Below are 27235 nucleotides of genomic sequence, written 5' to 3'. Positions count from 1 at the left end.
GTCAGAGCTGACCTTGCACAAGTTTCACAGAAACATGCAAAAGCCTGACCAAGAAAAGTTCAGATTAATAAAAGAGACTAAGACTTCAAACTCTTGCAGATGATAAGTTTCTGTTGTCATATCATTTGCATTGAAAAAATACCTTGTTCCATTAGGAAAAAAAAAAAGTAACTAAAATATCTGCAGTCTCCTATTCTCCTAGTTTCTAAATTTAACTAGATGGCTCAGAAAGCAGTAGATTATTGAAAAAGACCCTTCTGAGATAGTGTCCTTGGCAGCCAAGTTCGACTTGCATTTAATATGACCACTTGGAAAATTACACCAAACTGTTATTTTGGTTAGGCAAAAAAACAAACAAGAGACAATAAACTGAATTTAAGACAGGACATTATTCTGACTTACGTTCAGAATCTGTTTTGTCAGATTTTTTTTTAGTAATTATTCCTTAAAACACCAGAAGGTGCTGAAAGAGCCAATAGTATCGTTCAATCCAGGTGTAAGTTATTAGAGGCAACAGCCATTTCAGTTGTCCTCTGTTATATTCTTTAATAAAAGAAGATATTAAAATATTCTGGAATGAAGAAAAAGAGTATCAAAGTCTCTGCCCACATCTCCAAAGGAGAGATCCCTACAGGGAGTTTTGCCTTAAGCCAGAGCAGAAAAAATTCTCATCGGCTAAGCACAGTAACAGCAGCTAAACCAACAAATGAACAGAAAGGACAGTTTATTTACAGCTTCTGTGAGGTGCAACACAACCTTTCAGTTGAAAAGCCTGGGATATTTGGGGTTTTTTTTCAATACAAGTCCAAACTGCTGAAAATGAAGCTTTATTCAAGTCATGCATAGTAATTCACTTATGGCCTCCAGTCTATCAGACTCAGAAAACATGAAAAATATTGTGTCAGTATCAGACAATAACAAAGAAATAAAGTTTAGGAACTGGGAAAAGTATTGAAAAGCCAAAAACTACATCCAGAAAGAGAGATGATACCAGACACCAAGTCAGTAGTTAAATTTCCCCTACACTGTATCCACCAGAATGTGGCCATACATGCAAACACATTCTAGGCCAGTCTTGCAAGCAGTGATCTATTTAAAATTGTGCTTATTTGCCACCAATAGCAGGCCTACTATAATATTCTCTGTAATAAAATCTATTCTGGGGCCATGGGATGCTTGTGGTAAACTCTAGGACTTGTATGTTTGCTTTTCTTCTTGGTACCAAAACAAAAACATCTAATTTCCTTCAGGAGTCAGAGAACCCGAAGCATACAACATCCACCATTTACACAGTTTGGCTGAGAACCTGGGCTAAGTTTAGCCTTGAATCCAAAATAAGAAATATGGCAGCATTATTAGATGTAGGATGGACATGTGAACTTTTCCAGATGATAAGTACTGCTAGCAGGAGGACTAAAACCACACTGATGTGAATAATTGTAACCATAACATTAGAATGAATTGGCTTTATGGGCACCAGTGGAGTGACCTTTGTTTTCTACAAACATTCCAGAATAACTTTACCAGTAAGTGTTCTAGCAGACAGTTGATTTTAAGCTATGGTGAACAAGAAGCAAATAGGAAAAAAAAGAAAATAGAGTTTGACAATAAATTTGCATTGCAATCCCCGGAAAAAATCTAAGATGAGAATAAAGCAAGGCATTTCTCTAACACTTCTGAAACCTTTAAGACTAGGTTTGGGCATATGTAGCAGACATTATCCATGAACAATATTGTACATTCTACTATTCTGGTAAAAATAATGTGAAATCCAAATAAGCACAGTTTCAGCGTGCAGAACTTAATTTTATCGTGCCTGCTCTCCAACCCTTGAGAAACAAGGCAAGATGGGGGTTTTCATCAGAAGCAGACAGCTGGAATAAATCACTCCTGTTCATCACACTTAGCTTGATTAAAGGTGAATGTATCAAATATCCCCTCACTTATCCTTAACACAAAAAAAAAACCTCATGGAATTTTCATACAAGTAGTAAGCTATAAACCTCATTACAGCTACTCTCTTTTGTATAATTGCATAAAGCTTACTTTCTTGGTGAATAAGTTAATAACCCTGAATATAGGTTTTAAATAAGGCCTCTGGGAAAAACAGGCCAAGAAGACTCAATGAACTGCAGAAACTGAAGAAGAGATGGACCAAGTTAGCACTCGCTCTCTCACAACCCATCAAATTACTAGAAGTTTACTGGTTTAGCTAGATTTTCATGGCTAGTTGAACACAGGCAGGAAAAAAAAAGTTTCCACCACTTCAGCAAGTTCTTAGCTAAGTGCATTATGCATGAACAAATTAAATTTAGGCTCTATGACTAAAAAAAAAAACCCCTGCCACATTAAAGTTTGCTGCCAAATACAATCCTTCAAGCTTTAAGAGTATTGCGGACTGTAAATCCTCTCAAGAGAAGCCTGAACTTAATTGCAGAGACCTTAACAAAGGATCAAAAATGCTACATTCATGATAACCTGTCAGTAATTTATTCATGCCCTAAGCCAAATGGTAAATGGTTCCCCTATTTCACAACTGAATGGCCACCATTTCCAGCTCTTCAATCTACCCTTCTACATGTAAAAGAATTAATCTTCCAATGCTTCTACCTTCTGGAGGTAACAACTATGCCACCTCAGCAAGATTAAAGAGAGAACCAAAAATGCTTGACCCGCATAGGTGAGGATGGTTCTGTTAACACAGCTATTAGATATGTTTCAATAAACCTGCTACATATGGTGTAATACAATTAACATTATGAATAGCAGCAGCAGCATTCTAGAAATCATAAAATCAGGGAATAATTAAGACTGGGAGACCTCTAGAGATCATCTAGTCAAACCTCCTGTTTAAAGTAGGACTAATTTCAGAGTGACATCAGGTTGCTCAGGGCCTCGTCTCATTGAGCTTCGAGTATTTTCAAGGCTGTTCATTCTAAGCCTCTCTGCCAGTATTATTCCTGCCTTAGTGTAATTTTTTTCTCCTGATATTTAGTTGGAATTTTCTTTGTTGCAACTTGCAGCTGCTGACTCTTTCCACTATGCTACTCTGAGAAAAGCCATCCTCCATCCTCTCTAACCCTTCTGGAGGTAGAAGACTGCTAGAAATTACTCCCTAGGTTTTCACTTTTCCAAGCTAATCAAACCCAGCACCCTCAGACTCTCCTCATAAGATTTTTCTTTCCTAACAACTAGGACATTAGTGGGTGGTTATCTGCCTCCTACTATTCTTTGCAAAGGAGAAACCTCTGACTTTAGGATTTTTCACTTCTGAGTTCCTATAGAAAGAAAGCATGCACACACATCCCAACTTCCCATACACACACAAACATACTTGCTATTTGTTCTAGGGGTTAAGGACAGGGGACAAACTTGCCTAGAAGTTGATCTAACGTAATCCTTTCCATCTGCTGTTACGCTTCAGAATTACTCTTGGAATCTGGGAGGAAAAGAACTGGGAACAAGCCTTGATCTCCACTGGGTGCCTGTATTTTCCACTGAAGAGACAAGTTTTAAAAAATCCATACAGTAGTTAAAGACCTCTCTTTTGAGGAGAAGCCTTAATTAAGGAATATGACAGGCTGTCCTTACAAGAAACACATTCAGGCACCTCATTTATTCAGCCATCCCAAGTACAAACCACGGATGGCTTTCAGAGAGACAGCAATAGCCCCATGTTCCTGCTCCCATGGCAATGGAGTGCTACTGCTGCAGAACCCTTAGCATGCACAGAGCTTGGGAGGCAAGCACTTGATGTCACACAACCAGCCTTCCCACAGCTGGCTTTCAATGTTTCTTTCAGCAGAGCAAGAAACAAACAAACAAAGTCCCCAAAAAATCTGCAAACTTTTTTTTTGTAACCAACACTTACAAAACAAACAAAAAATCTAGTGTTCTAACAGAAAAAAGCAGCAACCAACTTTTCCTTCCTCTTACGATGCAAAGAGAGCAGGAACACCTGGTGATGCAGCCTATTGTATTATGTATACGTTGCCATAAAATCCTCACCTGTGGCATGAATTGCCAACAGTCTAAAATACTAACTAACCCCAAGAAAACATTCAAAGTGCAGACTCTCTAGCAGTTCAGTTGGTAAATCTTACTGTTCTTACCCACACCTGTTTAGTGCTTCAGTAGCAACAATGTAATTAAAACAGAAAACACTCAGCCTGTTATTTTTTTCCTAATGGCAGAGATCCTCCAGTCAGTATATGACTAACCACATTTTACCAGCTCAGTGCTGGAAAAGTCCATCTTCCCATTCGTACGCAGCCAGGGACAGCCACTGCTTTTTTCTTGGTTTCTACCACCATATCTAGCCCATCAGCACTTGAACCATCAGGGAAATTCAGAAATGGATGGTTGTCTTTCACAGTATTTTCTCCTACATTTTTCTGCCTTAGTGGGAAGGAAAGGACATACTCACACCTAGCAACTTTGGAGTGTGGCAGAGCAGTTGGTTAGCTGAGATATTTGACATCTTTTTTTATGTAGAATCATTGTGCTGGTAGAGGAAAACCTAATAACAATTCTGAAACACTAAAGATTAAGAAAACAAATTCAGATTTATGTTTAAGGTTCTGTTTGCCTCAATTCTACAAAGCAATAAAGCACGTGTGCTGTAAAAAACTGACTTTATCTTACCTGTTTCTTTATGCAAATTTATATTCAGTCCCCTACACAAGACTAACCCATATGTTTTCCTGTTTATTACAGAAATAAGCCTGATTTAAGCTCCTGATGTAAAACCAACTGAAACTTTAAAATCCATAAAAATATTACAGTACAAAGAATCAAGAAATCTTATTCATCCTGAAGTAACATTTCCAAATACAATGTAATTTGATTTCAGAATTATTTATGGTGTTTTTTCTGTAACTTCCAGCTGAGGGCTTATCACAGGTCCTGATGAAGTTGCCATCATAGAATACCTTCAGGGATTGCCCTGGCTAATTCCCAGGTCTACTGCAGTTGTTTGATAAGACACGGACACCAGTCATGGGATTTCATTTCTGACTGGCAAAAGGTAATAAATTAAGAAACAGAAATGACATCCCTTATCAAAACTTAACCCAAGTGTCTGTTATTAGATCTGATCTCCATGCTCAGGTTTCAAAGGGCAGTTTGATATAACTTTATTTAAATTATGGCAACACTTACCTATTTGCAGGCTAGCATTTCAAAGTATGCATTGCCTGAATCTGCTTTGAATTAGTCCTTTGCATAAGCTATTATACTTCAAATGAATGACTTCAATTAAGTTTAATTACTTCCTTCCACAGCTTTGGATACAGCCCTTATTGTATTTCATTACCTTTCCTTATGGACTGCACAGCAAATAGATGACTAATAAAAGTACAAAAACAAAGAAACTATTAACTAAGTACATCACATATACATAACAATACACTACATGTATCACACTAATTAAGTTATTATCATAGTCTGCCATCACATAAATGGAGTATTAAGAGGGAACTTTTCACATGCGATCAGCAAAAACTGGCTCATTCTCTGAAGTCTTTAATACCCTTCTTACCTAATTTATACATAGTTTTAAATTTGTGAAAGGAAACAAGCCTATTAAAACACAAAAATAATTTATACTTTTTACTCAAGAGGATATTAAAGAGCATCATCTAGGCAGCATTAGCAATTACATTCCTCTGTACTCCGCTTGTCTAGTAGTTACAGAAGCATGCAAAATAGCTCTAGCCTTTCCAGTCTGGAATACCATACCCGTGATTCAGTACAGATCCTATAATCTCACTTTTTTTCCAAGTACAGATGGTAGGAAAGATGAGGTAATGCAATGGTAGTGCTGTGTAAGCAAAGCAATTCTTCTGTTTCATTTGAATGAGAAGATCTCAAGTATTAACTTGAAAATAAAGCATAACTTGTTTACATAAAATTAGCAATGACGATTTTGGACCAAAGTTAAAACAATCCTATTTCCTCTAATGGGAAATACTAGATCAATGTATCATACCACTTCTGTTCCAAGCAATAAGATAACCTTTAAAGGTCCCTTCCAACTCAAACGATTCTATAGTTCCATGAAAACAGCTTTTTTGTTGTTGTTGTTGCTAGTAATAAAACACTGCCAAACAACATAACTAACAATTAATAAAGTGCACATCAGTTTATGGAACTCTATTGAGTGAAGAAACGTGTGAGTAGTCATCACACATCTCAGGCCACTAAAGCCATAGACCTTGAAGACTGAACAATTCCAAAACTCCTTTTCATTAGGTAAAGGAAAATATATGTTTCCTCATAGTAAACAATTGTTAAACCAGGTTTTTATTATATTTTAGTTCTGCACACAAACACACCTCCAAGTAACTTGCTATACTTTTATCTAAACTACTGATGAGTTTTCCATTTTCCTTCTTACAAGAATGTTTATTTCCATGAACGGATTACATTTCCCCATAAATTGCTTTAGAGCACTTTCATGCAATGCTTCACAAGATACTTTACAAAGACAACAGTGGCCTAATGGTACCGTTAGCAAATGATGACAAGCCATGCTACCTTGCCTTGAGACTCAGAAGGAAATCCACCTCTGGCCTTACAGGGGCCTTCCTTTGGAAAGCAAGATTTGGCAACTGGAAAAAAATTTAAAAGGAGAAAGTCTGTCTAATTCAATTTTATTTTCAGCCTCACTGATAAAGTTTTCCTGCAGATTTCGAAGCTAAAAAGCAGCTACAATCCATTTCCACATGTCTGTGACCTGCATGATACCTGCCTTTCGGTGGATGCACTTTTCACAGTTTTTCATTGCAACAGCCTCAGGCAGATTTGAAACTGATGATCAGAGGTAAAAGGTAAAATAGGAGTCTGTAGCTCTAACAGCTCTTGCACTCTGTATTCAGAACAAGTACACCAAAGTCAGGTTCTCCCACTGGAATCAATCAATGGCAAGCAGTAATAAGGTCTCATGCAAGATCTCAGTGGAGAGAAAAAGCACGGTCAATCTTCTGGTTAATTCCTAAGTGCCATCAAGCATAACAGTTTTAGCAAATACTGAAAGTGGAATTTTTGGATACATTCATTTTCCAACCCTCTTCTAAAATACCAGGCACACCAAGAGGCAAAGAAATGTATGCAAGCAAAGCTTTAACAAAATTTCCCCTGAGCTTCACCTCCAACACCTCAAAAGCACAAGCACCGCTGGGAGACAGCGGATGAACTAACACACTGCTGCCTTCTAAATGCACAAAGTTGAAACACCCATAGCATTTAGTAAAACAACAGGAAACAGAGTATCTTCCAAGGCCAGCAAGATGCGAGACCACAAGCTATTTTAATATTCTTTATTTGACTGACATGATCACGAACTGTCTATTAAGCTGTTTGAGTACAATTACTATCTGAAACGATAGCATCAGTGCTATTAGAATATACTACTGCTTCCTAAACAATTCGTGCTTATCTATAGCACGGTGTAGAAGTTAAGCAATGCAAATATTTGGTGGTACCCAGTGTTTGTGCAGGACTGCAGGTGATGTGGTAGTGACATACACAGACAGGGAGGTGGCCCAGGGTGTTGTTCAAAGGTAGCAAAACTAGATAACTTGCAGCCAGCTCAGCTCACCACAGCCGGAAAAGCTTATGGAGGTACATACAAGTCCAGGACAAACAACAATCTCTGTCAGGACACGATGAAATAGGGAATAATTCCCTTTTTTTTCCATTCTAGGCTCACTAAAGCCAGTCCAGTGCTCAGAAGTCACAAATTCATCAGACCAGACAAGAGGACTTGCCACCTCTCTTACTCAGGGCAGCGGGGCATGCACATAATAAAGCTGCAGTTCTGCCAAGGAACTTCCATATAGGTTCTCTTCCCATCTAAGCAGTGGAGAGATGCAGGCTAGGCTTAATGTCTACACATTGGCGAGCAGTTTGCTACTGCAGGGCAGATGTTTAGCAGTATGGGCTGATACTGCTGCAGGAAGTTTTTTGGTGGTTGTAATACCCGCAGAAAGATTTCCTGTCCCCTTGCAGACTGCGCTCTTGTGTTTGCACGATTTCCTCAGCTGGGACCAATGCAATTTCTACAATACTGAGGAAATTCCTCAATTTTAAGAATAAACCTCTAGAAAGCAATAAAGAGTTTTCTAGTCCAGTTCCATTTTTTTCCTTATGTTACCTCAGTCCCACTGTTGGGAATTAAAACAGTTTACTTCTAGAATATTGCTTGCTATAGCACTTAAAATTAAGTTGAATTGAAACTTAGGTGGCTTTGCTTGGCATGTGTAATTTTGCTTGGCATAAGTGACTGGAGTGCAGAAGCCTTGGGCCACAAACTGTAACTGAACTTCTGTTGAACCTTTGCTCGTACTGAGAGAAGTACTGGGAATCATGGACAGCGACATAAGATGGACCAAGCCTATAATTCAATGGAAAGACCTTGAGGGAGAGAAACTACTTTATCTCAAGCCAACAGAAGACAGGCAAGACCCAGGTGTACATAAGACAGGAGGATGATGAAACTGCATAGATAAAGTTTGAAAGATGTTACTCCAATCATTGGTGAGGAAAAGCAGCCATTAACCACACTGATTGCACAAAAAAGTCTGTGCATGTCATGTGGACAGTGCATGAATCATAGATGGTTTGGCTCAGAAAATACTTTAAAGATCACGTAGAACACCTTGTGTAATAGATTGTGAGGCCTTAAAGGGCACAGGAAAATAACCAAGGATCCAGCTGCACCCCGACTCCTCTCTGAGGAGGAGCTTAAAGCAAGGTGGTCCAGAAGACCCACCTCATGATTCTCCTAAAAACACACACATACAGCCATGTTGGCACAACAAAGGGGTAAGTGAGTAGCTGCAGGTGGCTCTTCAGAGGTATCAGTCCCAGACCTACACTGCAAAGAGGGTGGGAAGCACCATTATCTTGGACAGCTTGACCCCAGCAGCCTAGGCTGACCAATACGCTGTGTCTCGTTCAACCTCAGTTCCCACTGCAGCAGTGAAGCCTTGGGACATCTCAGTGTTTTATCTACCCAAGGAGAAAAAAAAAAGAAAAAAGCATAACACATGCATGAAAACTTGTATTTTAAAAGGCCCAAACTCTTCTCAGTTATCCTGAAAGAGCCCTGGTCCTGTAAGGCTGCATAAGAAAGTAGGAGAGTAGCTTTAAGGACTTCTTACATCAAAAAGGGTCCTCAAAGGTACAGACCGCATAACCCACTTTGCCGTTGCAACTTCACAGAGCTAGTACAAACACCACAAGGAAATCCTCTTACCTAAACTGACAACAGGGTAAGAATCCACTTCAAAACATGCTAACACCTCAATTAGGTGGCCATGGCAAGTCCCAATAGAGGAGCCGCTCCTTGGTACAAAGCAAAATCTTGGTCTGAAATTTTCCAGTTCGTCAATGGCCCCTGTGCTTTCTCCCTATGGTCTCCCCAGCAGACTCACCCCCTGCCTGTACTCCTTTTCTTGGGATCAGCACTACTGAAGCAGTAAAATGAATAGATCCCTTCTTTCTGACTCCTGGCTATGCCCAAATTCACCACTTGCTCCTACCTGGCCTCCCTCAGCTCTCAGTCCTACCACCCTGAAGGCCCAGTTACTGGCATTTGCAATTCCAAGTGAGTGCAATTTACTCTCCAGGTACTTCCCACTGTCTTACTGCACAATAAGTGGGAGCAGCCTCACAAACAGTACTGGCACACACCTCGGTGACTTCCATGCCCTCACTAAGCCGAGCTGTGAAGTTTAACCTATATTTTTAATTCGATTTAACTGTGTCATTTCAACGCATATTGCACAACCAAAATGGTTTTATTCATCCCCACTGTATTGTTGGCTTTCACACTGTAAAGCTTGCTTAAACTGTACACAGAAATTAAAATTGTATCAGCTCCTCCATAGGCCTTTGGCAGGCTGGGTTTGCAGGTGTGGTGAACTGTCACCAATGGTTGTGACATTTAACTCTGGGATTCAGGCCTGTTCTCCTGGTTGAGGCAGAGCCTCTATACTTAGTATTCTTAAGAGGAAGTGGTTGGGTGGGGGAAGCTTCCATGGCATTTCAAAGCCTTCAGTTCTCTAGTTTCATCTCATGTGACCCGCTAAAACCACTAACATACCTTAATTGTTTAATGACATAGGAGTGGGCCAGTGGCAGGGAACACAAAGGAACAACATAGTATGAATTGCATTTCATAATAAGAGTTGTGAATTGCAGAGACAGACTGCCAGGTCTCAGTAGCAGGTACAGAGCATCAGTGCTTGCTGAGAGGACATGCACACTGATGCAAAGATACAGTGCAAGTCATGTTCCTAAAGATGCCATTTCTTTTATCGTTTGGAATGTTCGGTGGCTCTTTTCTCTTCCTATGTCCCTACTCAAGAACAACATTTAGTAAAACTTTTTTTTCCTGTAAAAATATTTTTATGTTCCATGGAAAGAAGTTTTAAAAATATAGAAGAGGAATAGAGAACTATGGAGACACAGCTGTCTGAAATCTCTCAAAAGTTACAAAAGTTTTTCTTTTGGTAAAACTTCCATAGCCCAATTACAAGACACATATCTGCAACCAGACTTTTCCCCATGTTACACATTCCATAGCTCCCAAAGATCCCACAGAAAAATGAGTCAGTCTCATTCGCCATTCTGTTTTTCAGAATGCAAAGGCTTTTTTTCAGTCTCCACATAGGAAGCACAAAGAGAAAGCTCTCCTCTGTTAACAGTTAATTATTACCTTACTAGCTTGCCACAGCCAAATGCAAACACAGGAAAATGACAATAGATCAGCTGACACACATGAACTCAGAAATAACTTCTTTACATGGCTAAGAGAGCGAAGCTAAAAGACTTTAGTAAAACTACAATGAATTTTAATATTCACATATGCCCCACACATGTAAACTAGAAAGGGAATCTTTATTCCTCTGCCAAATCAGAACAAACAAACAAAAACCCCAACATATAGGAACTTTATTCTAGGGTAACTGCACCCCACAGCAGAAAACAAATACATTAAAACATTAAAGCATTCCAGCCTTTCTGGATTCACCAAAAAAAAAAAAAAAAAAAAAAGACCTACACTCATGAAGAAGGGCCAGATCTTGGGAATTTAGAGGAGCACATACTGAAATCACAAGCACATAATTTCATAATCTAATGTAAAATAATATAGTAATTATTCAGTGTGCACCTGGCGATGTTCTACTGGCCTCAATGGCTAACAAATACATATTGTTATTTATTAAATGTAATAACATCCCATCATTCCTAGAAGAAAATTGTGTTCAAATCTGAGTAAACTATAAATGATTTGGAAGAAACGAAGAATGGATAATTAGCAACATGTTGTGAAACTTGCGAGAAAAGAAAACAACAAGTGGTATTTGGTTTCTAGATTTTGCTCTTTAGTATTAAAACACCAAACCTCATGGAATGACATCTCATGTTACATGCTAAGGAGGACATTGCCAAAGACCTGGCAAAGTTTTGCTAGTATTGAGCTTAAATATAATTTTAAGGCAAGGAATTTTGGAAAGATAAGATACCTAATCCTACATCAAACCAACACATAATTCATTAAGACAGGATCTATAAATAATTAACTCTGCTTTCCTCCTGTTCAAATTGCTATTTGAAATAAACATGTTTTTCTGATTACTTCCAACTGCTCCACACCTGCATCTTACCTGCCTAGGCTAGCATTACACTGCCTATTGGTAATTCAAATTGCTGCAAACTGTACCTTTCATAAGAAGCTGCTACAGCTAATTATTAGCAAGGGCAGTGCTCCCACGTTAATTTTAAAGTGTCACACGTGCTACACAGATATACAAGAACAGCTTAATAGGGCTGTCTTGTGTTGTCTAAAGCCATTACTCCTGAATAACATCACTTAGAAGACTTCATCTCCCAAACCCTTCCATTTCAGTTCTTACCTCACCTTTTTTCTTCTCAATAGAAAAGGTGAAATAGAATATCCAGCATGGTATATTTTATCCCATTTCAAATATGTAAACTGAGAATTATAATGTTTTCCAAGTGCTTCTACTAAAATGATCAGAAGCAAAATAACTGTCATTATTTTAAACACAACCCCCATTTTTACAAATTTTGCACTGATAACATAATTTCAGCTTGTTGGCTGATTTTTTGAAAATAAAGAAAAATAATATACCTGTACAGCTCCTGAAAAGCATATGAATGAACCAGCAAATCTTACTTGATAAAACTTGTGACACTATCAAAATCATATTTGTAGAAGTATAAAAGGTAATATTTGCAAAAAAACACTGAGCATTCTTGAAAGAGGCAGCACAGAAAATATTGTTTGATAGTTAACATTTTCTGAGATGACATAAAGGAATTCACAACTCATCCAGCCATGTTTTATTCTGTCCTCAGACCCAGGAACATGACATACATTACAATCATGCATTATCCTTTTTTAGTTCAAGTTCCCATTCCGCAGAAACCAACGAACCCCCTGGAAAAGTGTTGATCTTTCTTATTTCAACAAGAACCACCAGACAAAATGCAGTAGATACAGTTTTTCCCCTCAACAGGAATAGTAAATTTATCCCAAGTGAGTATTCGATGCTGCCAACAGTGAAGTAACTGCTCCAGCAGCTTTAAGAGCTGACAGGGCCCAAGGCAGAGCTTTTCCTTACTACTCGGGAATACGTCCAATAAATAGAGATGCTTTACCCACCTTGTTTACAGATCCCCACGAAGATCAATTCTTCCTAGCTCCTGGAGAGAGATCTCAGAGAGGTCTCAAGTGCTACCAAGATAAAATACACTTCTACCTCTTCTTTGTTTTATATGTGCACACTTCTAGCCTTCTACATCTACAAATCAGACCACGATGAACAGCAACTGATAGGCAGAAGAAAGTATTGGGAAAGTGTCACATGTAACAACCACAAAAATAAATCAGTTTGATTCATTGCTTGGCTTTGTTATTGGGAACAACCAACAACCCAGCAGGACCTATCTGCAGCAATTAAGGGACCAAACAGCAGTAGCCAAACCAAGGTCTCCAACTCTTCCCACAGGCTTCCCACAGAGTTTCCAATCCTCTTCATCGTGTCAGACATCTATTTGCAAGTGACTGCATGCCCCAGGCTCATACTATCTGAAAGTTAAACTAAAAATCTAAAATAAATTTACAATCAATAATTTCATTTTTCTTCCACAAAATAGTTCTTTATGTTAAAAAACATTCTGGGGAGAAGATTGGTCCAAAAATTATATTCATCCAACAACCACCAGGAATATAGAGAAATGCACCTACCATTCCATACAAGCATTTGACCTTTTCTTACAAATACACAGAAAACTTCCCCACACACCCACCTTTAACTCACACACAAAAAATCCCTCTTAAAAAAGAGTCAAGCTATTGCACAGATATTGCTTCTTTTGGAAAAGATGAAAGAACAAAGCCTGGACAGATCACCATGTCCAGTACTGCACTTCTGGAAAGTGCAAGGATACTCCTGGAATGAAACATGGCAAAGGAACAGAAAAAAATCCTGAAAGCTCTGCCTTCTCAAATTAACTGAGCAGATGTTGTGACAGTTGTGATGTGAACCTAAAAAATAAAATAAAAACTGGGATCTTTTAAGCTGCATTTCAGACCCCTTTAAATTAAACATGAATGGTTAGCTACTGCCACAAAGCCAGGTCTGCTTCCCTTTTGGCTTCCATCTCAGTAGAAAAAGTAAGAGAACATCTGTCCTGTATTTCAAAGAGTTTCATACATTACGTGAAAGTATAAGAATTTGCTGCTTCCTATGATGCTTTATGTCATACAATGACATGCCAGGTTTTCTGGCATTTGTGACATGTCAAAATAAAACTTAAAAAAAAGACCAAGACAAATCCCTGAAGCTCACACACAAGTCTACAGAGAGGCTGAATTTTGAGAAGACTACTCTGTCTTTAATATGCTATTCCATACTTGTGATAATGAGCACAACAATTGTGTATCCCAGGCCTGGAAGAAGCCCAAAACATCTGGATGACACATGCTTCATTGCTTAAAGATGAACTGCAACACAAAAACCTTTCTCCCATTTCTGCTTTATCATATAACTACTTAAGTGTAAAACATTAGATATGAGACAGCTCCAAGTTTGATGCCGGTTTTACAGTTTTAATTTTTACACTTCTAATAAATTCAGGCAGGAAACTCCAGTTTTAAACCAACTGAAGTATGCTTACACTGAAGAATGTCTTAGTTTAGCTACATGGGCATCAAATTCAAGTTAATTCAACCAAGGCAAGTCTTCTTGCAGGACTAGGCTTACTAGACTGCTGTTTCCTTCTGTTTGGGAGGAAGGTAATATATTATCTTTAAAGTATAATTAGTTTAAGAACATTGCAAGTGAGAATGAGAAGTGGTTTTATACTTCTTAGAATTTAATTTTCCTTAAATTTTCAAGAAGCCAACATAATAAAAAACACATTACAAAATTCCATGTAGTACACCCCATAAAATCCTACATGGTAATTAAGCACCACTGGACCATGATACAGCAAATCCAAGCCCTGCACATTGCCAGAGTCAGCAATGCAGCTTCATTCACTTGGAGCAATTCAGAGGTAAACAATATAGTGCAGCAAAAAAGCATTTTAGTTAGAAACAGAATTGTTTTAAGAACTTTATGTAAAATAGAAATGTTCAATAGAGAAAAAGCATCAGAAAGAATTATGAAATTTCGCTAGTTTTGTTTAGTGAGGAGGGAGAAAACCAGCCATAGCTGATCCAACAAGAAACCTGGTTACAGCCTCAGAAATACTGATTCTTCTCTACAACTCCTTGTTGCATCCACCTTGCTACTTTGAACCTGCAGCAAATTTAGATGTTGCTGGGACATGACCCATCAGATAAGCATTTTCCCATGAGGAGGGGAGGTCACCTTTGTTCTTTTCCCTAGGATCATTCCATCTCTTGTCATGTCAGAGGACAGAGCACAACCAGGATCCAAGTACAATTCTCAGCACAGGAAAACGGATGGATGCCATCCATAAACATTGCTGCAGTCAATTTAAAAGTCAAGAGGTATGTGAATTATCTTGGAGCTGATTCAAGCAGGATATTGAGGTTGTCGCCATGGAAGGCCCTGCATCCTGCAAATCCCTAGCAGTGAATGGAATTATGGTAAGACATAAAGCCTACCCTGCAAAAACAGAGCAGAATTGAAAGTAGTTATGTGATCCCAATAATGTAGAAACTTGGGAGGAAATACCCACAATCTTTATCATGCACAGGTTTTTTAAAAAAAAAAATCAAATTAATAACTAAATACAAAAAATAAAAAGCCCCAAAACATCAAGGCCAGATCCTTTTACACCTTCTGCCTTTCCCCTCTGAACAGTGTGGAAAGTTTAATATAATGAGATCAGCTTTGCTATTTTAGTCTCAAAAGTGCAGATGGAGCATATGCCTGCAGATAGTAATATCTGTGTTACTGCAGCATCTGAAGACCCCAATCAGATGCAGACCATTGAACACTCAGAAAACTCTCATAGAAAATTCCTGCCAAAACCAGATTACCATATGAACCAAGAGGAAAACGCAACCTGTGGATTTAATTAAAACAGTTGAGAGAACCATGGAGAGGAAACATGCAAAACAATCATAGGTGAACACACAGGTACAGCCACTTTTGACAGCAGAAAACTATTACAAGCATGTGCTGAAGGGATTTGTTTGGTTGAAACCTGTAAAGTGTTGTTTCACAAGGCAGTTCTTTCAATCTCTGGATTAGATTAAACAAAACATTAAAGAGACTGTGGATTTTAGAGGGCCACCTGCTTACACTGAGGGAACTCCCAGCCAGTTGTGGTAAGAAGTCCGTTGCCTCACATTATAGAAATACCATTTAGACCACAGAATTTCACTGAAGGTTTCAACTGTCTTGTGATCTCCGCTGGGGAAAGGTCATGTCCAGCCTACAGGCACATGGAATCACTGCACAGTAAACACACAGTACACAAACCAGAAGGAAATCTCTTTCTAGATTTCACACTTAGCCCTCCCTGTATGGGCCCATCACACATGGATTTCTAAAATTAAGTTCTACCACATTAAGCTTACACAGTTAAAATTGTACTGTGATGACAACATAATCCACCTCCAGGATCTACTTCAAAACCTCCACTTAAAAAGCAGAGTTTGTAAATAAGGGAAGACATAATTCTCTGCAAAGTGCAGCATGGGCGACTCAAGATACCTGTTCTATTTCCTTAAAAATACCATGGTCCAGTCCTCAGTAGGGGACATCAACATTTTACAAAGTATCATCATCATTTGTGTGCATTTATTGTACGACAAGTAGTACAGTGAAGTGTCATTTTTTCAGTTGTGCAAAAATTAGCATTTCTTTGAAGTAATTTATTGAATAACATCTGTCCTCATTTTAAAGGGTCAGTGGCTGATATAGTGGAAGTTAGGGACTTGAGGTCATCCTTAGGCATAACAGCAACTACATAAATAGTAATCACTCTGTTAATCTAATAAACAGCAAGGTGGCATGTAGCTACCATAGTAACAAGCATAAGATCAACTGTTTGCTTCCAAGAAATGCCTATGCTTCATTCTGCCATGATTTTTAAAGACATGATATAAAAAGCCCACATTCCATGTCCCAGAACTTGCCTCCTTCTCTGCATTTCCTCAACAGAAAAGAGAATTCCTCAGAAAAAGAGTTCAACTGGTTTTAATGACACTGTCCCACTACTGATCAGGAGACAGTTTCTGGTGCTATTATCAAAGACAGCCCAGCCAATCTCACCTATAGAAAGTGCAGAACAATCACCACAGAGACAGAAACCACACTTGGAAGAATCACCTTCCCAACCATTTCTACAAGGGCTACACACAGATTATGTCTGACAGTACTCAGAGTAAAAGGTGGTCTTAGTATCTAAAGGTCATACACCTTTTCCTAATACGCTCTTAACCATGGTAAGTAACTGCTGTTAATTATTAATAGCCACCTCTGCTCTTTGTGCTTTGACAGACACCTTTATCCAACCTCGTTATTGCTAAACTCTCACACATACAGAACTCCAACATTCAACAAGTCTCAGTGTTTTCAGACAGAGTGAGGAATGCGTGAGAAGGGCAGGGGGTGGTGGGAGGGAATTCAAATCCTAGGAACCGAGGCAGGGCAAGCCATGAGGCAGAGCCACTGAGGCACCAGTTCAGGGCTGAACTGGCAAGGACACACCGTTGTTCTGGCTTCCCATATATTGTGCCACCACCAGGTTAAAGTCTATACCTATAGCACACATTTTTAATGTTTCCAGACGGGCTACTAACTGAATAAGTGAGAGAGGGTAAACTTGAGAGAACGGAGGAGAGTGTAAGTGTACAGATTTGTATTTTCAGGCAAGGAACTAGCCTGGTGTCACATCAAAATATGTATTATTCTGAATGTCCTTGTTACAGTAAAAACTTGATGAGTACCGGTAGGCATTACATTAAAAACATACACACCATTAAGTATCTTGATGTAGACATTTAAATTACTCCTGAGAAAGCCCAGCCTGCCTTATGGCACAGCTAATCCTCATGTATCTGTTTCACTTTTTATCCTTGCACCTGCCTGAATTAACAAGATTAAGAATTAAACTTGCAGAGGGCTGTCTGTCAAGGAATAGCAAGTTATCTATTCATTTAATCATCAGAATTACAACCAAATGGAGCTCCAGGCCTGGACAAAGGGAGGGGTTTATTGTGTTATAATTCAAACTCCGAAAGGAAGGCACAGCAGAACTCATGCTTGTGGCAAACGGTGTCACCAGGCTGTGCAGGGGAAACAATTGGGAGGCAGAAGGAGATGCTGGAGTTTGCTTGTAAAATAATATTCTTACAGCACTGTTGGGGCCAAAGGGAAGATTTTGCATGTAGCCTCTCCACATAGTCAAAAAAAGTCAAGAAATTTTGTCTTCTGGCTCACTTGCAGATCCAAGCTAAGTCATCCAGGGAGTGTTTAAAAAGGAACGCACATGCTTATCTTTGTGAAGCCAGGCTCCATTCATCAAGCTCGTATCTCATCATCCCAAGTCACAACTTAACTGTCAATTGCATCAGTGCTGTCTGCTTAAAGGAGTTATCATCAGTCTCTAAGCAGAGCCTGCTAGTCCAGCAAAGTTCCTGCACTTGCTACAGACTGGGCCATATTTATTACTATAAGCTGCCACAACCTACATGCTCACAAGAGAAAACTCAAAACATATCCATGGACCCACTAGTAGGGAATGAATGAAAGGGGAAAACCAAAGCAAAATAAGTTGCTTTTAAAGTTGAACGCCAAAAGAAAAAGGTTATAAGAATTGGATTCAGGGAGTATTTGTTATTTGGGGACTGTTTCGAAGCTTTGTAATTTATGCCTTTTGCTGATATGCTGAAGGCAACTGCTATGAGAGGCCATCTCAACATTTGGGATAATCAACCCTTTGTTAGGTGATCAGACTGAAAACAAAGCATTCACAGATCACTTTTATTTACTAAAAGAAACAGAGTGCAAATATATTCAAAATATACACAGAAAGGATCAAGACAGATAGCAGAAGAATCCAAAACAAATCACTTTCAAGCCAGGCACAGGACAGTGACTCCCTGCAAGTGACAACAGTGTAAGGAAACAAATGCTGTTTGTTCTCAACTGACTGCACTTCCGTCTCCTCCCCTTTCATTCAATACTTTGTGCTAGTGATGCTCCCTCCATCTCCATGACATGCTGGTTACAAATACTTTTATGCCAGTGAGGAAAGCAGGCTGAAGAAAGCACATGATCACATGGTGGGTTTACACTGGCATGAAGGGGAAAATCCCCTTCTCAAATAGGTCACTTCATTAGCAAATGCAGTTAAATATTAAGTATAGCTGTACGGAGCATGTGGATCTTGAGTAAATTCAGCTGAGGAGTGTGTGCTTAAGGAGCAACTGGGACAGCTGTGTACATCTGCAACCTTTGCTTTGAAAGCAGTAAATGCTGCAGAGTCAGAAAAAGAAAACAACTCCCCCCCCCTGTTTTGTCCTTTGTACTGAAAGTCTGTTGCCCGAATGAAATTGCTCCTGAAGGCATTCAGCTTCAAGTCAGCTGAGACAAACCAGAGCCCCTCACCCCCCTCCTATTATTCGGCACACAGTTCCCTTCCTGCTAGCCGATAGCTCGCAGTTCTGACAATGCAGGGAAAGAGGAAAAGAATGGCAGAGCGAAGCAGAGCACAGCTGTACGTTGCAGAATCTCTCCATATTCGTTTGCAAAACAAAGCCAGTATTCAAAAATAGACAACGAAGGTGCAATAGGACCATACCAAATCCATGCCTCTGAGCAGCGAGGGGCTCTCTAACAATGCATTCAAGCAACAGATAGAGATTTACCTTCAAAATGCAGGCCATGTTCTCTCTCTATCCTTCCTACCACAGAGCAGCAGGATTCTACTTTGTGAGCAGCAGTTCCAGTGTCAGGCAAAAGGCTGGTAGAGCTGCAGAACTGCTAGAGCCTACATTCCTGTAGATCCAAATAAGGGTACCACGCATCCAGGATCCGTTAGTCATATTAGTCTTTTTATGCCCCGTCTGTTCCACCCATCAGCTCCTACCACTGGCTGGGAGCCAGCCCGGTACCTCCCCTCTGTCACATGACCGAGTTTGATTCATGGCTCCAGCGTGTATTTTTGCGAGCTCCAGGACGCTCGCACGCAATACTATACGTACAGACACCAAGCTATACCTTGCAGATGTTTTGCAACGTTTGGAAATCAAGCCGTGTGTTTATAATTAATCCCCATGCAACTCTAAGCGTTCTCAGGGGGACAGTTGCTGCCAGTTGGTCAGAAAAGTCCAAACTCTATTATCTGGCCTCTAAAAATCCTTACGTCGCTTGTTAGTGTGAAGTGCTGTTTTATGTTCAGCCCTTTTCGTTGTACAGCAGGCTTCCCTTTGTCTGAGGGCTGCAGCTGCTTCTCCAGGAGAGCTAATCTTTATCAGCAACTGACACAGACAGCCCACAGAGGTGCTTCTGCTTGTGCTGCGTCTGCCTTTTTCTGTGCAGGGCTGGCGTGCATCACACGGAATGGAAAATGTGGGGGCTTGTGGGGTTTTTTTTGTTTCTGCAAGTCTGCTAAAGGCTGTCTGAACTTTCTTTGGGCTTTTCTACACTGCAGTGGGATTAACTGCAGATTAATACATTCAGCTGCTGAAGTAATCTGCCATTTTACATCAGCTCTTTAAATTCTAATTCTTCTCTATCATACCAAGCTCTGTATATTGGAAAGGTTTCATTTGCTATTTGTCACTTCTCCTGCAGCCTCTTTCTTCCCCTTTTACACTTTCCCAGTACTTCTCATTACTACATCTTGGAACCCTGTGCATTTTCTGTACTTGGCACTTTCCCTGTATTCCTTGTGTGCTACATTGCTTCACTCCTGCTGCTTTAATACACATCAAATCTCTCCCTCACCCTTAATAAATTCCCTCTACTGGATGTCTTCATCCTCTCTGCAGTGACTCAGGGTACCTGTTTACATGCAGCCAATCCACTCCAGTCAGTGTTATGAAACTGCTTACTATGGAGCTCCGTAATACACGGAATCCAGAAGGGGTTAGAACTGTGCCACACATTTAATAGCCAATACTGTTCTCTGCCTGGCAAGTCTCTCCTATCCAAGTGCAATCCCTCAAGACAGTAAGTAGGTTGAAACTGAAAGAATTAGCTGTCCTCTTTTCTGTGCAGGGGCAAATCATCCCCAAGAGCAGAGCAGGAAGGGGCTGGGGAGGCATTCCCCATCTCACAGTCCTTGGCTGCCTGCCTGAGGCCATCAGTTTGTGTTTGGCCTTTGCACCATCCCTCCAGAGCACAGTAGTTTTACACAGGTCCTGCAACCCCCTCACACCTCTCACCACTGGAAATCCATCTCTTTGATCAACTACAGGCACAAGCCAAAATCCTTCATCTTAAAAAAACTGGGGTGTGGTCAGAGAGACTAATGAAAAAAAAATCTTATTGATGTCTCTAATTACAAATTGTCTAATATAAGGAAATACCTAAACAATCACCGGAAGAAGCTTATGAAAGTGGGACCTGTGATTTTTTTTTTTATTAGAAGCTACCACTAGTCAGTATAAACCATTCTGGATTGCAGTTTATACCTCTCTAAGGACTAGTTATTCATAAGGAGTTCTGTAACACAGTTCTGATTTTTAATAAGAGACACAAATTATTCATTGTTTTTCTGATTTGAAAAAAATGGCTTACTTTTACCTCCAACATCTAGTTTTTCTGGGATGGGAACTATTCCTTCTATCTGTGAGGTGGCCACGGGAAAAGTTTACACCTGAGACAACCAAAAAAATTCCATTTCCTTCTCTTCCCAACCCCTTTACTAAGTAAAGAACAAAAGGAATGAGACTTGGAGAGAAACCCTCCTGAAAAGGTGAACCACGTGTCCAAAGCACTGAGGGATTTGCAGTGAAACATTCCTTAAGGAAAGGCAAAAGACATCTGGTAGCTGTCTTGTTCCTAGCATTTCTCTGACATGCTTTGATTCTAAACACAGAACACAGTGTTTTGTCACCGGACAAAACATGGTGAGCTTTAACTTTCAGACTTTGTGAATGGACATTTATCTTAAAGATACTTCACTCCAGTAGCAGCCATCCCTCCCTCCCTCTTTGATTCACTACAATCCAATCACCTCATGTTCACCTACCTGCTGGATGCTTGTATGACGTTTTAGGGACATAAGCAATTTCTTAGATTGACCAACTTGAAGCTACAGCCCTTCTAAACTTTCTTAGTTCAGTTAAATGCAGTCAAATAGATTTTCTGCAATACTAGAAGTGCTCTAATTGCCCATGAGTTGCTCAGTATCCCACTGCTCCTGTTGGCCATTCCCAGCCAACAGGAATCCCTGACACAGCAGCAGCTGTTGTTTTAAACAATGTTCTGCTGGTGCTTCTAAGTGAGCCATGTGAAACCCTGTTTGTCCTTTGCAAACATAGGCAAAGTTTGACTTTTTTTCTTCCAGAACTTAATTTAGAGAGTAGAAAACCTAAACCCATGCCCTTCAGAGAAATATACGCTTTTCTTTAAGGAGGGATATAAGATTCTACTTATTTGCTCCTGAGGACAAAAACTGAAGGTGTGACTGTAGCTGAGATCACCATGAACAGCAGCAGAAAGCCCAGCCTTAGGCGGAGCTAATTTCACCTCAGAGAAATGACATTTAAAAAGGCATCCATCAAATGATAAAAGCAAACAAACATCAGAAGCATCTATTTTCTATGAGCCTCATGAAGTGTCTTACTTAAAATTCTCTTGAAATCAGCTTTAAGTGAAACACAGCTCACTCAAGTTTCAGCCATGCCTGCGTCTTCCTATACAAAATGAACACAATTGTTGTTTGCCTGGTAGGGATGTCAAAGACAGTATGAAACCGCCTTTCAAGTCTAAATCCTTGTGACAGGCCACACAAAGTCACTAGTTCTAGTTCCAAGGACTCAGACCTTGCATATTTGTCATTTAGCTCACAACCTGCCAATACATTTCTATGGAGATGCAATCTTGGGGAAAATGCAGTTGTTTGGGCAGCAACCCTTTTGAATTCTAGGTCTTAAAAACTAAATCTGTCGTAATAAATCAATCCTTTGTGGAGAAGGCTGATTAAACCTTCATTTGCAAAGATTAATAAAGCTACACAATACCAGCATTGAAGACTTTCTCTGTACTGCCAGTACAGCTCGCTATGCCGGGCCAGGCTGTGCCATGAATAGTCCTTCATCCATTTGTTAGGTGAATGGACATCATGTAGCTAATGAACCTGTAATTCGTTAGCCAAACTTCAAAGCCAAAACATACAAATAGGTAGAGTAAAACATTAACTTAATTTGACAGTCCCATACTCTTTATTTTAAAAATGCCTGCTCAGAGAAAGTCTGAAAATTATCATTGTCTCACTAGCAGTTGAAATCAGACACTGTCTCATCTAGTGAAAGTGGGCCAAAGAGAAAGAAACTATTCTTTTGCTTGCTGCCACTACAAACTTTTATCAGGCAGGGATGACACAAGATGGCATTTCTCACCCTTTAGGTGCAATCTGAGTCAGTGGTTGTGTAACAGATCTACTCTACTCTTATCTAGACAGTTCATCTTCCCAGACTTCTGTGTCAATTTTTCCTTACCTCAACCTCATGTAACTCACCATTAGACATATGCAATATATGCTACTCAGCAGCTCAATGGCAAGATGAAATTAGTAGGAGCTGAGATGAAAGACAGAGAGCAGACTGCAATTGGAACAGGAAATCTTAGTAGGTTATCCAAATGTTACATGTAATTTCACATTAAACATTTTCATTAAGCTGACTTTTTAGGTAAGAAAAAATGGCTAAGTCAAGAACTTCATTTTCAGAGGTGAACTCCTGCTACACTCTCTTTGGAGTCCAGAAGCTGACAACACGTGGGGCTTGATACAGCCTGAATTCTACCTTTACTTCTCAGGAAAATCCTTAGAGCTTAAATCAAGCATGCCACATACACATTCATGAAAGAGCCTGAGTAATCAGAAGTATCTGTTGTCCTACCCAACCTCCTTCTCTGCACAACTCGTCTCTACCCTGCTCAGCTGCAGGACAGCCATGCTGTGTTCAGCTGGGAGATACTTCAGCACGTTTTACTGGCAGGACACAAGGACTGCTTAGCTGCTTAGCACCATCAAAGCTATTGGAAGTTCAGCTCATCACCTCAGTATTGTTCAGTGTCATGGTAACAGTTTCGTGCAGCCACGCAGCTTTTTCAGGCCTCGCGTGTTCTTGAGATTTCCCCCCTCGCCCCCTTTCTGATACACACAAATCCATGCCTCCCAACGTTCTTACAACTAAACTTCCTTTTCTTTTTTTAAATCAATTAAAACTCTAGTGCTTGCCAGGTCTAACAGTTTCAGGGTAAAAACAAACTTTCCCTTCATTCTCTAACACTAGGCACATCTTTGAATAAGGTAAATGCTATACTATTTTATATCTGTAGGATATAAAGTATATAGTTTACCCTATCCTATACCCATAGGATATGGTTTCTATACAAAGCACACAATGTTATCAATAACTATTATTTTTTTAAAAAAAAATTAAAATCCAACATTTTTAACTATACAAACATTCCCAGATTAAAACTCAAAGGTCTGTAGAACTTCCTGGAAGCAGAGCAAAGCAAACCCTACAAAACAGTAATCTCTTCAGAATGTTGTCATTTTGTTTTCAATCTAAATTCATCTGAGAATTTCAGGTTTCTTCTTTCCAAGTTGCTTATTAAACAGCAATCATTTTTACACTGAACTGCACAGACTGTTCTCTTTCATATTAATGTAAAAGCATATGTCATATCTTATTTGTAAGTTTACTTTAACAAAACAAATGAAATTTAAATGGAATTTAAAATGCAACGAAAAGGAAAAGAATAAAAGCTCAGACAAGAATACTGTCTAACTTTCCAGACAGATTTCCTCTGATTAAAACAGACTAAGCAACTCTTTGGAGTGCTGTGTCCATTTATGCCACCAGCTGTTTTGCCTGCATAAAAATAGTAAGATAAACAAACGTATAACTTACTGCAGTATCAAGGAGAAGAAAACCCACCAGTAATATTCTGAAGGGCATTCAAAAGCTAAATGATATATTTGAAAATGCACCATTGTTTAAAGGTAATGATGCTGACTACAGAATACAGCTGGTTGATAAGCATTTCTTGCAAATTCTTCAGCCAAGGACATACTTGGGTTTTCCTCTATTAACCTTTTCCATCCTTTGCTCCTATTACCAATGCATTACACTCCCACTATTTTTATAACATATAATTCTAACATCACAAAAACATTACCATGATTTCACACTTAGATACGTGCATGTCACTTTGTCTTCTAACAAGATTTTATCTTGGAGAATACAGCTGTTCACATAAAAGGAGCTTAGGAAAAGGAACAAGCAATTACTTCAATCACAGTATTGAAGGCCATAAATTAGAACAGGAAATTTAAATCCAGCATTTCAATTTAGGAGAATACCTTCTTCTGAACTGCAGAAGCAGAGGCTGTCCCCTGCCATGCTTCCTCCAAAGATCTAGTCAGCTACTAGTTTTATGGGCTAAGCTCTGTTATTATCCAGACTGCATGTCTTTTAAAAAAAACCCTGTCCCTATCCCTTCCTGAGGCTTTATCTAATGTTTCTTTGCACTTGAAAGGAAAAATTTAAAAGCACAGCAATAAAGATAGATTTATTTAATGCATAAGGGAAATAATTTTGTTCTGAGAGAAAAAACCACAAAAAAAGTATGAGGGTTTTTGACCACTCTCATGCAAAATATGTAGAGGGGCTCAAACCCAGGAGTTCAGATCTGAGCCGCCTTGTTCAACGACATCTTGCTACACATCATACCATCAGAAAACTAAACCCCAAAGCCCTACCTTGGTCTTGAACAAACACTTGTCCTCCAGGGAAAATAAGTAAATAAATAATCCATCTGTACTTTGACAGGGAGATGAGAACTGGAGAATCCTATTTTAACCAGGGAGAGAGAAGGACGTGAAGAACAGGAGCTCATCTTTACCTCTTGGGCTAGTAAATAGGGAAATAGGGGAAAGACACCACGTCTACCCAGCATCTCATTTCAGGTGGTGTGTATTCCCCATCACTGTCGGCACGCTATGAGGGCTCTTGGAGGCCTTATCCTGCTCTGGCTAGCAGCAGCAGTGCTCTGAGCAGGGACAGTGGTAGCCACTGCTCCACAGACTCTGTCCTGCCATGACCAGAAAGCCAGAGGAACACACAGTGTCACCAAGAACATCCCATAACACCAGGGACAACAGATTCTCTGCCCACATCTGCTTAACAGACAGAAGGAACAGCATGACAGCCAGGACAGAGACCAGGACAGAGGCTGCACGTGGCTGGGGCCCAAATAAATCAGACCTGAAGGCAGATTTAACCTACAGTCCAAACCTTTCTATCTCTAATTAAAACCAGCACAACAATAAGATGAAAGCAGTCAAAGGGTTTTTTTCTAATCTCAGGTTTTAGAATCCTTTGTAGTTACAGGCTTTCAACAGAAAAACAAGCAAGTGTCATCAGAAACAGGTCCAATTCCACAACAATTTATCATCAGCACCAACTCTGCCAAAGCTAGCGACATCCACTGGATAGAAACTAGCATCAAGTGTAACTTTTGGTCTTGTTTCATGGAGAATTACTAATTCACATTATTTTAGCATGCTATAAATGGATCTGTAATATGATGACAGTCATTTGAGGAACAGTGGGTTTTTTCCATGTATGTTTTCTGACTTGGTTGTATTTTATTCAGTTCCAGCCCCAGAGTTTAGACACATGGCAAAAAAAAAAAAAAAGTTTTATATAACAAGAAATTGCTGCTTAGTTTTCTGATAACAGAAGTGTCACACGGAGAGATGTACAGAGATGGTCAGAAACTCACTTAGAACCCACACATTCCTGTTTTTAAACCTTATTCTGTACTTAATTCCTGAGTTATGAAACCAATTAAGCTATCACACTGAAATCAACCCTACTCCTTCCATTAAAATTCTATCAAAGAAATTCCCTTCCTGGCATATTTAAAGTCTTACCTACCCACAGCTTGAGAAACAGAAACAGTAAAAGCTGCTTACGTATCTTGAATCATGAGCTTTACTCCTCTGAATCCAAATAAACCGATATCCTGCTCCCTTATTAAATCCACACTCTTCTTAAAGCCTTTAGAGACACTAGCCAGCTACCATGCTGTGCCCTAACGTCAACAGACTTCGCTCCGCTGGATCTAAAGAGAAGAAAATACCTACTTTGTTATTAAAGCTACTTCCACACATGAAAATTGCCAGTAGCAATTCCTTGACTTTGAGGAGTCCATCTCAAACTATAAACATATATTCTCAAGAAAAAGGCTTTTATGTCTTCCAAAACATCTGATAGCTGTCATACCAGACTTTTAACAATAATATATTCTATGCGATGCTTCTAATGGAGAGAGACTGTGTTACATGCTTATAAAGGACAAGCTGACTTAAGGCAGTTTTCTATGCTGCTCTGTAATACTAAGCTAGAAAAATTACAGGATGCAGTTATAAAGGGAATTATGGTGCTTAATGTGTTAGAGAACTTCTGGATATTGCCTTCAGTGAAACAATCAGCAAGTCTGACTTTAAAGGTTTAGGGTTCCAA

This window comes from Gallinula chloropus (genome assembly GCF_964237585.1).
Source record: "Gallinula chloropus genome assembly, chromosome: 6".
In the NCBI taxonomy this organism is placed as follows: Eukaryota; Metazoa; Chordata; class Aves; order Gruiformes; family Rallidae; genus Gallinula; species Gallinula chloropus.
Note: the sequence above shows the minus strand (reverse complement) of the source record.